The 16,183-nt window shown below is 45.7% G+C and overlaps 1 protein-coding gene across 1 annotated transcript in view; it reads left to right on the plus strand.

Moving 5' to 3' along the window:
* The window catches only part of PRKAG2 (protein kinase, AMP-activated, gamma 2 non-catalytic subunit), a 409,636-nt gene that overhangs the window by 125,860 nt on the left and 267,593 nt on the right, over window positions 1–16,183 (plus strand). The gene's annotated exons all lie outside the window — the stretch shown is intronic.

Below are 16,183 nucleotides of genomic sequence, written 5' to 3' on the forward strand. Positions count from 1 at the left end.
GATTATTTACCTTTATCTTGTTGTGGTGCTCAAGTATTTTATAAATTCTGGATATAAGTCCCTTATCTGACATGTCATTACCAAATACTTTTTCCCTGTCTGTGTCTTCCCTTTTTACCCTGTTGGAGAAGTTTTTGGATGTGCATAAGAATTTGATTCTTAGAAGGTTCCATTCATCTATTTTATCTTCTCCTGGTTGTAGATTAACATTTCTTTTTAAGAGTAGAGCAGAATAAAGCATCTACATTTTGTGTTAATGTGGAGTTTACATAAACTTTGTTCAGAGAATGTAGTCTTTTGTCCTTGGTTTCTGAGACACAATCTCTTTTTAAAAGAAATCTTGGCTTGTCCGTGATAAGGTCTCCAGGCCACAGCTGCCAGGTGAAGGGAGGCACTGAGGTGACTCCACAGAGAATGGGAGTTGCTCAGGCCAGGCGACCCCAGGAGAGCGAGATGGGAGTTTATATGTGGATCCTGGAGCTGGGATGGACAGAGAGTATCCTGAGCTGCTTGAGACTAAGCTTCTGACAGATAGTAATGGTGCAGTATAATAAGGATCCATAGCAATGATGGAGTTGAAGACAAAGCCAGACTGGACCCTAGAGGGTGTCGAACACAGGCATAGAACTTGTTGCCTTTTACTGAAGCCTAAAGGCTTTAGCCAGCAAGGCCCCTGTCTGATTTCTGTCATTTTCTCTGGGCTAGGCAGACAGACAGTCAAAGGCACACAGATTAACTGTTATCTTTTAAACTATGAAAAGCAGGTTAGTGTGGACAGAGGGATCAGATAGGCATGTGGGGACGCCTGGGCAGCCTCCATTTACCATCCGCCTGTGGAGCTCCACTCTGTCGGTTATGGACCTCTCCAAGGGGCTTCTGGTACCTCCACTCAGTCTAAAACCAGATGTTGGAAAGATGCCCTCTCCTTAGATCAGTGGGCTTATTTTGGGACCAAGCACTGGAATACGAAGCACAGTGTGGAGAAGGGGTGGGGGAGAGTGCCACGGGCTCTTTGTAGGCACAAAAACAGAAGCCCGTTGTTATAAAGGCTTCCAGGTGGGTGCAACAGGCAGGACGTGGAATTGAAGCGAGATGCCAGGAGCCACCATTCTGAAAGGGGGATCTCTGAGTCCAGCAAGAGACTCTCAGGACCTGATCTAGAATCTGTTATGCTTCATCAGTGAGAGGCATAGATCCCAAATGACTTCAACCTTGAGCAAATAGAAGTGCTGACATCCTAGTCAGGGAAGTGTTTCTTTCTAGAAACACTTGTTTACCTGCCATGTTGTTACCTGCTGAAAACTGATCTGGCCCTGACTCATAATTAGACTGCTGCAATCTTTAGAGTTTTCTAAGTAGATTGCCAGGGTTTCCTTCCTACTCTTAATCTGGAAACTCTGAGGAAACTTTTCAGTGTCACAGCAGCATGCAAGCCTCCAGTGACAGTGAGTGAGTGGTACCTCTCGTGAGGCACTCTGGCTGGACTCATCCTTCCTCCTGTAAGCTGAAATGCAAGCCAGTTGTGGTCAAGCCACCTCCCACTCATAGTGACCCTGCAGGTGTGAGCGTACCCAAGTATCTGAAAGGTCACAGCCATTGAAAACCTTACTCAAGTTGTCCAGGATTCTGTTCCACTTGAGGTCATATCAGCGCTCGTGGAAGCAGCAGTTAGGAACCAAACGACATACTGTCGTGAAAGTGCTAAAGAGCAAAGATGTCACGTTGAAAACCAAGGTGTACCAGATCCAAGCCAGGGCGTTTTTTTATTCTCCTAGTTGGACACTATGAATAAGAAAAGTTGGACAATAAATAAGGAAGACCAAAGAAGAACTGATACCTTTGAATTGTGGTGTTGGCCAATTGTTGACTATACCATGGTCAGCCAGGAACAGTGAACTATCTGGGAAGAAACAGCCAGGATGCTTCTAAGAAGCAAGGATGGGGAGACAGCCTTTGAGGATGTCATCAGGAGGGATGGTCCCTGTGGAGAGGCATCGTGCTTGATCAAGTGGCTGGTCAGAGCGCTGGTTGGGGAAGACCCTCAGGGAGATGGGTGGGCACAGTGGCTCCAGTGGTGGGCCCAAGGACTCGGGGGATTTGGGGAATGATGCTTTCATTTTCTTGTACACAGATAGGGCCACTGTGAATTGAGTGGTGGATAACAACAAAACAACAACCACCACCATTTCTTGGAAGTGGATTGCCAGGCCTGTCATCCAAGGTATGACTAGGTGGCTTTATTGTTTGTTGTTGTACCATCAAGGGAGAACTGACTCATAGCTGAGCCTCCAGCTAGTGTTCAGAGGCTGTAAATCGCATGGCAGGAGACTGCCCATCCTTCTCCTCCTGAGCTGCTTGTGGATTTGAACTGTGTGCTTTGGGGATTACAGAGCAGCTTTTTACCACAGAGCCCCCATCATTTCAGCCAGTAGGCGAGCACTTCATCATTTGAGCTGTGTAAGGACTTCTTCCATGATGGAATCCAAGCCAGGCCCAGACTAGAGGCCCAGTTACAGTGCCCAGGTCCCTGGGCATCAGCCCTGCACTTGAGGGGCAGTAACAAGGACATTTCAGTGACCAGATTCTCATCACAAATGGCCTGACCTCAGAGATGTTATCTTTGAACCCAGTTCCTGAGATGTAAGAGGCAGGCTTTTTTATTTTGTTTCCTTGAGAAAACACATCCACAAATAGCCCCCTGTTTTTTGTACCTGATTTCCTGCTGTGGCTGCTGATCTAGAGGTCTCTGCAGGCCATTTTCCTCCCCTCTCGTCCTTATGTAAGGAGCCCCTCCAGAAGGGAATGGGCTGGTGGGAAGTAAAAACAGCAGACACCAGGGAAGCCTAGCAGGAGCATCTCTAGGACCTGCCTCTCCTGTCCTGCCACACAGGAGCGAATCTACTAAAAGAGATGAGTCAACAAAAAGAAAGTGAAAAAGGGGCTCGCACATGGCCACTGGGGAGTCATTAGCTGAATGGTGCTCAGAAGCCCTCGGGGGTTTTCTTGGACAGCTTGTCCTTCCCAGGGGTGGGGTTTAACTGGGGATTTCAAGAGCTGCCAGGAGCTCAGCCCTGGAAGAGACAGATGTGGCACACCTCCTGGCTGTTCCCACGCGACACTGCTGCTTAGTCCTGACCTGGAGAGAACAGGAGCCCCTGGGTCAGTGCATCTGAGTGATCTAGTCTCAGGAGGACACGGTGGCTTTTATGTGCTCAAGAGAGTTTAGGAACAGCTCCCAGAGCTCCTTGGGGAAGAGCCCTGGTGGCTTAGGTCCAAATTCACCAGTGACTCCAGGGAGAAAAATGGTTAATCTCCTCACACATGATTTCCAGCCTCAGAAAACCCCCTAGAGGGTCAGCTCTGAGTTAGTTCCTACTTGATGGCAATGAAGGGTGGGGTTTTTTAGGTTTGTTTTTTGTATTTCATTATAATGGCCATGGTCTTGAATGTGAGAGGTTCTTCTTCTTGTTAGATACTGTCAAGCTGTCTCTGCCTTGCAGCAACCCTGTATGTCACAGAAAAAACACATCCCCTGATCCTGTACCATCTTCGCAATCACTGCTGTAACCACTGCCAAACCACCTCGAAGGCGCTGCTTCTTTTGCCAACATGCTACTGACCTCTCTTGATAACATCCCCAAGTGTGTGTGTGTGTGTGTGTGTGTGTGTGTGTGTGTGTGTGTGCAAGAACTAGAGAGACGGGTTGATAACTCAATAGAGAAAGAGAGATTTTAGATCCACATGATTGTTTACGTGATTGTAGACGCTGACTAGTCCCAGGTCTGCAGATCAGACCTCAAGAGAGGAGTATCTGGGGAGGCTAATGATTTCAAATCTTCAGCAGGCAGGTCGGGTTTAAATCTACTGGCTTTGAAGTCTGCTGAGTCTAAGGTTGGCAGACCACTCTTTCTAGACTGGAGGTTCTGAGCCGGATATAGGATGTACAGCAAACTTCTAGCTTTTCCAAAATCCATACAGATATTCAGGGCAAGCCACACCCTTGAGGAGATGGCCCCTCCATCAGATTAGACCAATCTTATTATTACAAGACTGGGTTGAATCCTACCTCTTTAACATCATCGAGGTTAGAAATTCCAGCATACAGGATCTACATTAGATGGAGGATCATGGCCATGTTGTCAACCATCACAAAGGCAGTCTGGGTGCATTTCTTCCCAGATAAGTTATTCTTTTGGCTGTCCACCGTATGTTCAATATTCTTTGCCAACACCATGATTCAAAGGTATCTGTTCTTTTTGATCTTGCTTATTCATTGTCCAGTTTGTACATAGAAATTGAAGGACTGCTGCAAAGCTGATTCATATGCAGCCTACCTTTGTCAAAGTTAATTTGGAACAAGAGCTTTACTATGTCTGTGGAGGGAAAAAAATGCAAAGAGGCCAACTGAACTTAAATGAGAGATGACCCTGAAGAATAAATAAATGTGGTGCTCCACATACTACACTACTAACTGAAAAGGCAGTGGTTCAAATCTACAGGCAGTGCGGGAAACATCATGGTAGATGGAGAGAAGTGAGAATTGGCCAGCAATTTCATTTTACTTGGATCCACAATCAATACTATGGTAGCAACAAGTGAAGAGATCAAAAGATATGATGCAACCACTGTCGAAGGTGGTAAGACACTCTCTCAAAGAGTTAGAACTAGAAATACCATTTGACCCAGCAATTCCACTACTAAGAACATGTTGTTGTTGTTTACTGCCATCAAGTTGAGCACAACTCATAGCGACCTTATGAACAAAAAAGGCCTGAAGCCTTTCTATAACTATCATAGTTTCTCCAAGTTCATAGAGTTTCCAGAGGCATGTGGTTTAGGAATTGGATGTCATTCCTGCTGTCAAACTTGTCTTAAACTAGGAGCGCCACCAAATACTGTTCACCATGGGCAGCTGTTACAGCATTTGACACCCCCCCCTCCCGCAAAGGCACAAGGTGCAGCTTCACAGCAAACCCGGATTACTTCAGTACAGCAAATTGACAGAAGAGTGCTGTACAACTTAGAGAATGTTCCTCCAAAAATAATACTAGACCCTTGTGCCCAACTGACTTTTAAATACAAGGGAGATACACACACACACACACACACACACACACACGAATAAAAGGTCTGAAGCCTTTCTGTATCTATAATCGTTTCTCAAAGTTCATAGAGTTTCCAGGGGAAGTGGATGCCACTCCAGCTTCCAAACCTGAATCAATCTGGGAGCTCCACCAAACACTGCCCATGATGGGTAGTCATTATGGCATTTGACACACCTATGACACAGTTGTTTCATTATGGTATTTGAGACTCCAGTGACACAAGGTTCAGTGTCACAGTAAACCCAAATTACCTCAGCACAGCAAATTGACCAGAGTGCTATATGACTTAGAAGAATGGTCCTCCAAAATATAGTAACAAGGGATTAAAATATAAACACTCAGGCCCAACTTTTAAATATATGAGCCCTAAGGAAACCAAAGTTGACACCTAAACACACACACACACACTTTCATGTTTAATGCTGTTTTATTCACAATAGCAGGGAGGTGGAACCTAAACACACACACACACACACACACACACTTTCATGTTTAATGCTGTTTTATTCACAATAGCAGGGAGATGGAAGCAACCCAAGTGACCATAAAAAAATGTATAGGTAGAAGAACTTATGGTATATGCACACATGGAATACTACACAGCAATGAAAAAAGAAGGAACTAGTAAAATATTACACAACATGAGTGGCCTTGGAGAATGCCATCATTCTGAATTAAATATTTCAGTCACAAAAGGACAACTACTGCATTACACACTTGTTATAAAACAAGACTGACAATGGAGGTTGGTGAGAAACTAAGCAAAGGAGATAAATAATGCACACTGCATTGGAACAGATGAAGGAAAGAACTGTTTAAAAGGAATATATGATTAGGCCTTATTTGTATGACAACAGTCCAGGAAAGAGGTGCATACAAAGTGGATTGGGGAAGGGGAGAAATTGTGCAACAATGAATGAGTAATTTTTGTTTTAAGTGAACTGGAAGGGGTAGAGAGGAAAATGGCAACAATGAATTAATGAAAATCTAACTTTTCTGTAAAATTTCATTAAAATCACTATTAAAAAAAGAAAGAAAAAGATCAAAATATATAATGTATTGGGGAAAATCTGCTGGCAAGGACCTCTCCAAAATGCTAAGGAACAAGGATGTTAATTTAAAGACTAAGGTGCACGTGATCCAAGCCACGGTCTTTTCTGAAACCTGACAGTTGGATGGATAACAGAAGAAGAATTAATGACTTTGAGTTATGGTGTTGGAGAAGAGTACTGAGTATTCCATTGACAGTGAAAAGAACAAACAAATTCATTTTGGAGGAAGTGCAACCAGAGTGCTTTTTAGAGGCAAGAATGGTGACCTCTTCATCTCTCATATTTTGGGCATGTTTTCAGGAGGAACTAGTCCTTGGAAAAAGACATCATTCTGGGAAAGGTAGAGAGTCAGCAGAAGAAAGGAAGATTCAACAAGATAAGTTGACACATTGATTTCCACAATAGGCTTGATGTTGTGAGGATGGTACAGGGTGGTGCAGTGTTCTGAGCTGTGGGTCATAGGGTCACTGTGAGTCTTAGTCACCTGGAAGGCACCTATCAACAACAGCAAGGTGCTTTTACTTGCATGTGATATTGATATTGTTCTTTGATTTCCACACTATGTTGGATAACTGTTTTTACAGAATAGGAACAAATGTGGATCTCTTCTAGTCAGTAATAGAGTAGTCTTGGCCAAGTAGCTGTCTTCTCAATTTCTTGACATAAGCGGGTGCACACCCCTAGAGCTGCATCTCTCTGCAGAAACACTTCAATTGCTATTACATCAGTTCCTGTGACCACACTTTTTCTTTTTGTTAATGCCCATTTGCTACCATTATTTCTTGATCATATTCTACTTTTGTGTTGACCAACTCTTTTTGATACAGTGACTGTATATTCCTTCCATCTTCTTTTGATGCTTCCTCCATCATTCAAGATTTTGCCTATATTGCAAGTTGAGGCTTGCATTTGATCCTCAGTTCTTTCAGCTTGAGAAATACCAAGTGTGTTTTTCCCCTTTGGCTTTCTTTTTAAAAAATTTATTATTATTATTATTAATTTTAATGAAAGTTTGCAGAGACTGAGGATTTCCATTCATTCATTGTTGCACTTTTCTCCCTGCCCACCCATCCCTCCCCCCAATTCGCTCTTCTCTTCGAAAATTAAAGGGAAAATTTTTTCATTGTCATACAGTCCGTCCCCCCAAGTCCACTCCACTATGCAGTCTTCATTCTGTACTCCTGTCATGACAATAATACCTAATCACATATCCCTTTTAAACAGTTTTCTCCCTCATCTATTTCAATGCAGTATATATAATTTATCCCATCTTTCTCAGTCTCCCCGCAATCCTGATGTCAGTCCAGTTTTACAACAGTGGCACTATGCAGTAATTGTCCTTTTGTGACTGAGATACTTCACTCAGCATAATGTCATCCAGGGTAACCCAATTTGAATAATATTGCATGAGTTCCTTGTTTTTGAATGCAGCATAGTATTCCATTGTGTGAATATACCACAGCTTCTCTATCCATTTGCTTGTTGATGGGCACTTGGGTTGTTTCCAACTCCTTGCTATTGTGAACAAAGCTGCAATAAACATGCGTGTGCATATATCTGCTTGGGGGGCAGTTATGGTCTCTTTGTGGTATATTCCCAGTAGTGGAATTGCTGGGTCAAATAGTATCTCTATTTGCAACTTTTTGAGACAGTACCACACCGCCTTCCACAGTGGTTGCACCATATTTCACTCCCTCCAACAGTGAATAAGGGTTCCAGTTTCTCTACAGCCTCGCCAGCATTTGTTGCTTGCTGTTCTGTTAAATTTTGCTATTCTGGCTGGGGTGAGATGATATATTTATTTTTATTTGCATCTCTCTTAGAGCTAGGGAGTTTGAGCATATCTTTATGTGCCTGCTGGCCATCTGAATGTCTTCTTTAGTGAAGTGTCTGTTCATATCCTGTTCCCATTTCTCAATTGGATTGTTTATCTTGTTGTGATGCTCAAATATTTTATAAATTCTAGATATAAGTCCCTTATCTGACATACTATTACCAAATACTTTTTCCCAGTCTGTGTTTTCCCTTTTTACCCTGTTGGAAAAGTTTTGGATGTGCATCCCTTTGGCTTTCTAACTCCAGCTCCTTGCACATTTCATTATAATTCTTTGCTTTGTCTTCTCCAGTTGCCCTTTGAAATCTTCTGTTTAGGTTTTACTTCAGCATTTTTCTCCCTTGTTTTGACTTCTTTACATTCTACTCCAAGTTTTAGATTCCTTATGATACAGGATGACAATGTGCCATGACAGAAAGTTAAGTAAGAGACTTAGAAAATATGAATTATTGTCCCCATTTTACAAGTGAGGCTCTAAAATGTTAAGCTATAGTGTGGCTATGAGGCTCTTCTAAATCTGCTGCTGTGATTAATGTATTGTAAATGTTTTTCCTGGCAGTGAATGTAGAGCCACTGGATTGTATCTTGTTCTTCACCAGAAGGTGCCACCTGGCACAGCTTTCACACTGGGCTTGTCCACTTTCCCACTACTGCTTTTGGCCATTCCTCAGGCCCTTGAACAGAGGCAGGGCATGCAGGTGTCCAGAAGACACCTCTACCAACTGGGCTGACTTGATTCCTCTTCTCCATCCAAGAACCAGCCTATAGTCTGTGCTCCCTCACGTGGGTTCACCCTGTGGGGCACCACTACCCTCAGATTCCCTGATGGAACAACTTGCTATCCCTTTATATCTCTGGAGATAGGACATACCTGGAAAGATTGGAGTTGTTCTTCTGGATACCAGCTAAGTGGTGCTGGTCTAGAATGGGCAACTTCCATTTAACTCTGTTGGAGCAAAACCTACCTCAGTAGGGGGCAAGGCCAGCTTCCTTTGACCCAGAAGAGGGTGGATGCTGGATGGAGCAGATGACAGGCTTAGGAACCATCGTGGGCACGTTCTTCTTCCTGTTACCTCATTCAGAGAGGATAAAAACAGCATTATAATCATAAAGAGAAGCCTCTGAGATCTTTGACAACCTTTCTGTCTGACTTCTGGGCTGGCTTCAATGTGGCAGTATTTGGTTTCTGAGGGTCAAGCCCTTGGACATTGTCCGGGCCCTTCACCATCTCACAGCCTCAGGCTCTTCTGGTAGAAGTTGTCCACTCTGATGCTGCCCCACCACCACCACCACCATATAGGGATTTGCATTGTGGAGAAGGCCTTAATTTATAGAACTCTTTCTGTTTCCCAAACAGCTTCTGTGACAGAGAAGGGACTTTATCTTCCTGGTACAGGTTGAAATCCTAAGCTCTTAGAAGCTAAATAGTTTGACCCACATAGTGGCAGAAAGGAGCCCTGGACCAATTGAGGCCTCTTGAGCACGCTAGTGTTGGATGCTGCAGTTTCTTGTTTTTGAGGACAAGAGTTTAATATTAGTTGCTGCTACCAGGCTTGAGGAACCAGGGGGAGGGAGCCGGGGAGTAGTGAGCAAGAAGAGTTGGGCTTTAAGTTATGCCTTTTTAGTAAAACTCAGAGCTTCTTTACTTGGAGAAATAGCCCTGTTCCATAACCCTTCCTGTGGACAGGTGGGGTGCACACAGATTCCATTGTCATTGGTCCTCAGATGCTGGGAGGTCATTGACTCTTCTGGCAAGGGGAACGCAGGGCCACATGTAACCCAACCACCCAGCCATGCATGGCAGTGGGAAAGGAGGGAGAAACAGAATAAAAGGAGTGGCTTTCTGACATCAGCATGTCTCCCAGATTGCAGTCAGAGATCAAGGTACCCTCTGGGGAAAATAGATACGTCTGGAACTTGTCTGCGGGTTAAGTTCATGATTGCCTGTTGCTGAGTTCCAACCCTCACCATTTATTCCTTACTTTTTTCCCCTGAGAGTGGTTGGGTAATGAAGGTGTTCAAAGGCTTCAATTATCCCTGCCTCTGGCAGGCTCCCTCCTCCGAAACCATGGTAACCAATCTCCTTTTTGGTAATGATTGAGGAATTTTACATAGACCATCAATCATGAGACACCTTGTTTGTGTCAAGATCGTTGCAACAAGGGTTGAGCATCAGGTCGCCACAAAGACAGCTTAATAGGGATGAGGTTATGCATATGAGCAGCTCAAGCAGACCAGTGAGCAAGGGGGCCCAGTAGTTAGGAAATGAGAATGAGGGTCTCTGGGTGGACCCCGGGGCTAAGGAGGCCAATCACTGCCTTCTGGGAGTCACCTCAAGTACCCACTAGGACTACCCGTATTTATAATCCATCAGCTCCTCCTTGGCAGAAGGATGGGCAGTCTCTTCCCATGGGATTTATAGCCTTGAAAACCCACAAAAGGGTCAGCTAGGAGTCAGTTCTGACTCAACAGCACACAACAGCAACAGTTCCTTGCAAACAATCTAGAAACCAGGACAGCTGGGATTTAAGAAGCCAGTTGGTAAACACTCAAAGCATTGGGGAAGTCAGCTGTCAGGGACCTCTCCAAAGTACTGAAGAGCAATACTTTCAGTCTGGAGACTAAAGTGCACCCAATTCAGGCCATAGTCTTCAGAGAGCTGGATAATGACTAGGGATGATAGAAAGAGAATTGATACCTTTGAACTGTGGAGCTGGAGAAGTATATTGAATATACCATGGACTGCCAGGAGAACAAACAAGTCCATCCTAGAAAAGGTTAAACCAAGCTGCTCCTTGGAGGCAAGGATTCTAACGCTTTGTCTGACATACTTTGGGCATGTTGCATGGAGGGATCAGTCCTTGGAGAAGGATGTCATACTTGTAAGGGTGGAGGGACAACACAAGACAGGAAGACTCTTGATGAGATGGATTGATTCAGTAACTGGAGTAACGAGGGTAGGTGTGTCAGAGATGATAATGTTGGCACACAATAGAACAGGTTTCAGGGCTATTGTACATAGGGTCACTATGAGTTGAAATAGACTTGACTGCACATAACAACAAGATACTTCTCTATAAACGTCCATGAAGGAAATGCCTCCATTCCTCCACTGATTAAGGGATGCGTACTGCGCATGTGACAACTCGAACGTCCGAGCCTCTGAGTGTGCAAGTGGGCGATAGTCATCCTAAGCTAGGAGATGCATTTTACTCTCTGTATATCAGCCTTCTCTTGAAGTGGGCTTGGCACCTTCAGGTGGGCCTCAGTGCAGCAGGTAAAAGCAGAGAGGGTGGGTGCAAGCAAAGGCCTCTCCTTAAAAGAAGCAATCTCCTTAATCTTTTATTAGACAGACAAAAAGTGGCATTTTGATGTGTCCAGGATCATCCAGAGAGCAAGCATGCTGTTCATGGGACCGGGTTGGAACCTGCCTGTGATTCGGGGAGCAGGCTATGTTCCAGGTGTGGGGAGGTACATGGAGGTGTGGGATTGGAGAGGCCTAGAAGGCACACTCAGTGGTGCCACAGCTTGTGGGGGGATGCAGGGAAGGGGGTCAAATGTTTCTGGTGCTCTGTGTCCTTGAGGCCTGCTCAGCGGGATGGAGAAGAAAGCTTCCCTGGAGGGATTCTCTCCTCAGTCGGGATGTTCTGTCGGGAGCCTGACACTGGGACCCTCACTGGCTCTGGGGCAGAGGCCACAGTCGCTGTGCTAGCAGCCTTCCTGTTTGTCCTGCCTTTGCACTTGATCAGCTCAGGGGTGGGGTGGGGAGCGGGTCCCAGCTGTATCAACAGGAGTTTTGAGAGGAAAATATCAGGAAAGCTGAGGGCCCGGGAGAGTATCGGAGCCGTGCATGCTGTACGGTGCCTGCTGTCAGCTCCAGGGAAGGAGTGGACTGCGCCAGGAGCTCGCGTGGGCCAGCTGCAAACACCAGATGGTTCATTGTCTTGAGGGAGGCGTTGAGACCAGTGGATGGAAAGTGGGATATAAGACTCTGAACTGTACGCAGAGTGCATCAAGTGATTGCTATTCAGTGGTGGAGTTCTGTGTACTTTTCTAAGTGATGGTGAATTAAGAATTCTCATAAGCTGCTGTGGGAACAAATGATTGAACTCTACAAATCCTCACTCATCCTTCCTTCATCCCCTGAGGTCACATGGTACCAAAAATGCTCTTATTTCACAGAAGCAGCTCCGTGTCTTTACAGCCTCCGATACCAAGTTGTTTTTCTTTTTTAAGCCTACAGCACCCGGTATTCCCAGGCGGTCTCCTATCCAAGTACTAACCAGGCCCGACCCTGCTTAGCTTCCAAGATCAGACGAGATCGGGCGCGTTCAGGGTGGTATGGCCGTAGACACCAAGTTGTTTTTCTATTCCTGAAAAATAGAAATACCAAGAAAGTTACTTTTCTTGTTGTTGTTATGCGCCACTGAATCGGAACTCACTTGTAACTGACCCTCCAGTAGGTTTTCAGAGGCAGTGAGTCACACAGGCGTTGACTGCCTGTCTTTCTTACATAGAGCAGCCGGTGGATCCGAACTGTGTTTCCTTGGGTCAGAAGCACGGCTTCGTACCACTAGGCTGCCAGATCTTCTCACCATGGGAATGTTGTTGTTGTTGTTGTTGTTATGTGCCGTCAAGTCGCTTGCGACTCATAGCGACCCTATGTACAACAGCCCTAAACCCTGCTCTATCCTGTGCCAATCTCATTGCCTCTGACACATCCATCCCGATTACCCCAGTCACTGAATAAACCCACCTCATAGAGGGTCTTCCCCTCCTGCACCGTCCCTCCACTCTGCCCAGCATGATGTCCCTCTCCAAAGACCTGTCTCTCCTTACAACATGTCCAAAGTATGTCAGGCGAAGCCCCAGAATCCTTGCCTCCAAGGAGCAGCCTGGTTTAACCCTCTCTAGGATGAATCTATTTGTTTTCTTGGCAGTCCATGGTACAATCAGTACTCTTCTCCAGCATCACAGCTCAAATACTCCTTCTATCCTCCCTAGTCATTGTCTAACTCTCTGATGCATAACAAGTGATTGCAAAAACCATGGCCTTTATAAGGCGCATGGGAATAGTGGAGATTAATAGAAGGATGTCTGAGCTATAGGAGTGGATGGATCCAGGTTATCATGCCTACTTACTCCTGTCTAGTCGTCTGGCTGTGGGCAGGCGGTTTCATCTCTCTGACTCTCAGGATCTTCATCTGGTGTGCTTCAGCAGCTGCCATTGAATCAGATTCTGGATCATGGAGATCCCAACTAAATGCTGCCTGTTCCTGCATTGTACTCATGATCTTTCAGTGTGGATCAGACAATTGTGATCTAAAGAACACTTTTTGGGGTAGTTTTTGAAAACAGATCTCCAGGCCTTCTTTCCGAGTCCTTCTTAGTCTGGAAACCCCACTGAGACATATTCAGCCTTGTAGCAACACATAAGCCTTCACTGACAAATGGGTGGTGGCTGCACATAAGGGGCATCAGTCAGGAAGTGACTGGGAGGTGTGACTTTTACCTCCCATTCATCACTATTTATCATCTGCATGTGTAGATTGTAACAGTACCACTTGCTTTTCTCATTTCTGTAGGCAAAGACCATATGAAGAAACAGTATTACCGTTAGTGCTGGCAAGTCAACTTATATGAAGAAACAGTATTACCGTTAGTGCTGGCAAGTCAACTCTCTCTCTAGCAGCCCTGTGACCAGTAGATCTGAACCCTGCTCTTTCCTGTGCCATCCTCATCATCTCCGATATGCTTGAGCCCATTGGTTCCGGCACTGTGTCAGTCCACCTCCTTGAGGGTCTTCCTCTCTTTCTCTGACCCGCCACCTTTCCCTGCATGATGTCTTCTTCCAACGACTGGCCCCTCCTGACAGCACGCCCCAAGTGTGTGAGACCATTCTTCCCACTGTGGAGCATCCTGGGTGCACATCCACCGAGACAGATTTGTTTGTTCTATCAATAGTTTATGGTGTATTCAACACTCTTCATCAACACCACAATGCAAAGACATCAATAGGAAGATTTTTTTTAATGGCAGATTAACTGATTGTGTTGTTAATAGCTTTTTTGTGTGTTTAAAAAATTTTTAGTGTGTGTGTGTGTGTGTGTGTGTGTGTGTGTACTGTCAAATCAGATCTGACAGGTACAGGAGGAAATTGTCCCTCTTTCTCCAGCAGAGCATCTGGTGGATTCAAACAGCTCACCTCTGGGATTGCAGCGCAGCTTCTTGCCACTAGGCCACCAGAGCTCACCAAAACCCTGCTTTTTGTGAGGTGTTTCATTTTGTGTGGATTTCTGAAGAGAGGGGGCACATAAGTTGCTTTGGAAGTCACGTCATTTCTTGGGAATTTCATCAAAGCTGTGGCGAAGGTTCACATTTTCTATGTTGTTCTGGTGCTTCCTTGGCAGGTGATCTTATCAGCTAAAGTCCTAGACATGGACTTTCCTTGAAAACCCTGACAATAATCTCCAAGCAGGACATCAAGTTCTAAAAACACGTTTTGTGCATCTGAGGCAAATTCCAGAGTTATGAATCTGTGTCTTCAGTCTTAAACTTCTCTTGATGCCTCAGCAGAGCCTCATGACATGCTGGACCCCTGCACAGTTGAGACTTGGCTGGCATGTTGAAGAAGCAGGGTAAATTCCAGAATCCTAGGCCCTCTGGAGCCTACAAGCTAATAGTCTTGTTATTCGAGTTATAGGTAGAGATTTTCCCACACCCAGCATCCAGGGTGCTCTGGAAGATGAAGGCCAAGATTAGAATAATAGGAGGCAGAACAAGGAACCTTCCAGTAAAGTCTACTGAGAAGTGGGCACATTGCAGTGACCTGGTTGACTGGGCATGCCATCAGGAAGGCTTGCATGGGCTAAAGGCCAGGCTAAAAGGCAGCCCTTGAAGAAAAAGGACTAAGGCTTAGCCTTAGCTCTTTGCAGAACATCTTGGCATGAGCAACTTGGCCTTTCTGGTCCTCCGTGGTGGGAGGCCTGGTGTTGAGGCTGATGTGTGAGGAACAAGTATTTATGAAATGCTTTCCTAGGTGGAAACTGCTGTTGCTGAACAAATGTTTGCAGGTAATGACCATGTGAAACACGAGAGGAATGTACTCATTAAAGCTGCAGATAATGGCCTGTGCCTGCCCCCCTCCCTGTGAACTGCTCCTGGGGCCTTTGTGCGCTCAGCTGTAGCCCACATGGTAGTTCTGGGGTGGGTGGTTTGTGGAGGAGTTAATTCAGACATTTTTGAACACCTACCATATATGCCAGACAGAATGCAAGGTGACTAATTATTCCCTCCTTGCCTTTGACGGTCCCGGTCTGGGTAGGAGAATAGACTGATAAATAGCAATTGAGGTGTAGAGTAAGGGTTCCATGGGCTCAGGACCAGAGAGTGATTCATTTTGTCTGCTGATGGGTAGAAACCTTGAGGTGATCTTTGGTTCGGACTTTGACTGGCAGGAATTCATGCTGCCAATGAGGATGGTGAGGCCGGAAGTCCAAGGCCCTGAGGACGACAGGGCTCCAGGGTTTGAGTTTGGCAGGAGCCAGTTCTGGTGATTCCCACTGTCCTGGTGCAGGCTCGGCACTGGGGCTTGAGAGAGAAGATGGTGCTATTCAGGAGGGGTGGGGGGACCCCCAGGATGGTTGTAGCTGAGCCGTATGCAGACTTATGTGGATCTGAGAGCAATACATTCCAAACGATCCAGCCACAGAGCTGTGTTTGGAAATGTTAATAGTTGGTGGATTGTGGCCTGTTGGTGAGAAGCTGTGCTGCAGTCTCAAACACACACAGTTCAAATCCACCAGCTGCTCCACAGGAGGATGGGTAATCTCCTACCGTGCTATTTACCGCCTCAGAAGACATGCTTGAGGGTCAGCTATAGGTTGGTTCTGACTCAACAGTAAAACAACAGCAGCATCGGCTGGGGAGGGGTTGGGGGGTGGGTACTGCAAGGGTGGGTTGGACCTGGACCAGGTACATGCTGAGGGCCCCACTCCAGCCGGCTCTGAGCAGTTCCTGAGAAGCTAAACCAAATGAGGGTGCTGGCTCTCTCCAAGGCTGCACCTGCACCTGGGCCATCTCTGTGGGGTACCTGAGCATGAGATCCTCCCTGGTAGTCCTCACGTGCTCCTGGGGTGCACACACCCAAGGACTTTCTAGGCTGGGAATTCTGGGGCACAGCATTGGACCTG

This window comes from Elephantulus edwardii, unplaced genomic scaffold (genome assembly GCF_000299155.1).
Source record: "Elephantulus edwardii isolate Elephantulus edwardi_28Jun2011 unplaced genomic scaffold, EleEdw1.0 scaffold00161, whole genome shotgun sequence".
In the NCBI taxonomy this organism is placed as follows: domain Eukaryota; kingdom Metazoa; phylum Chordata; class Mammalia; order Macroscelidea; family Macroscelididae; genus Elephantulus; species Elephantulus edwardii.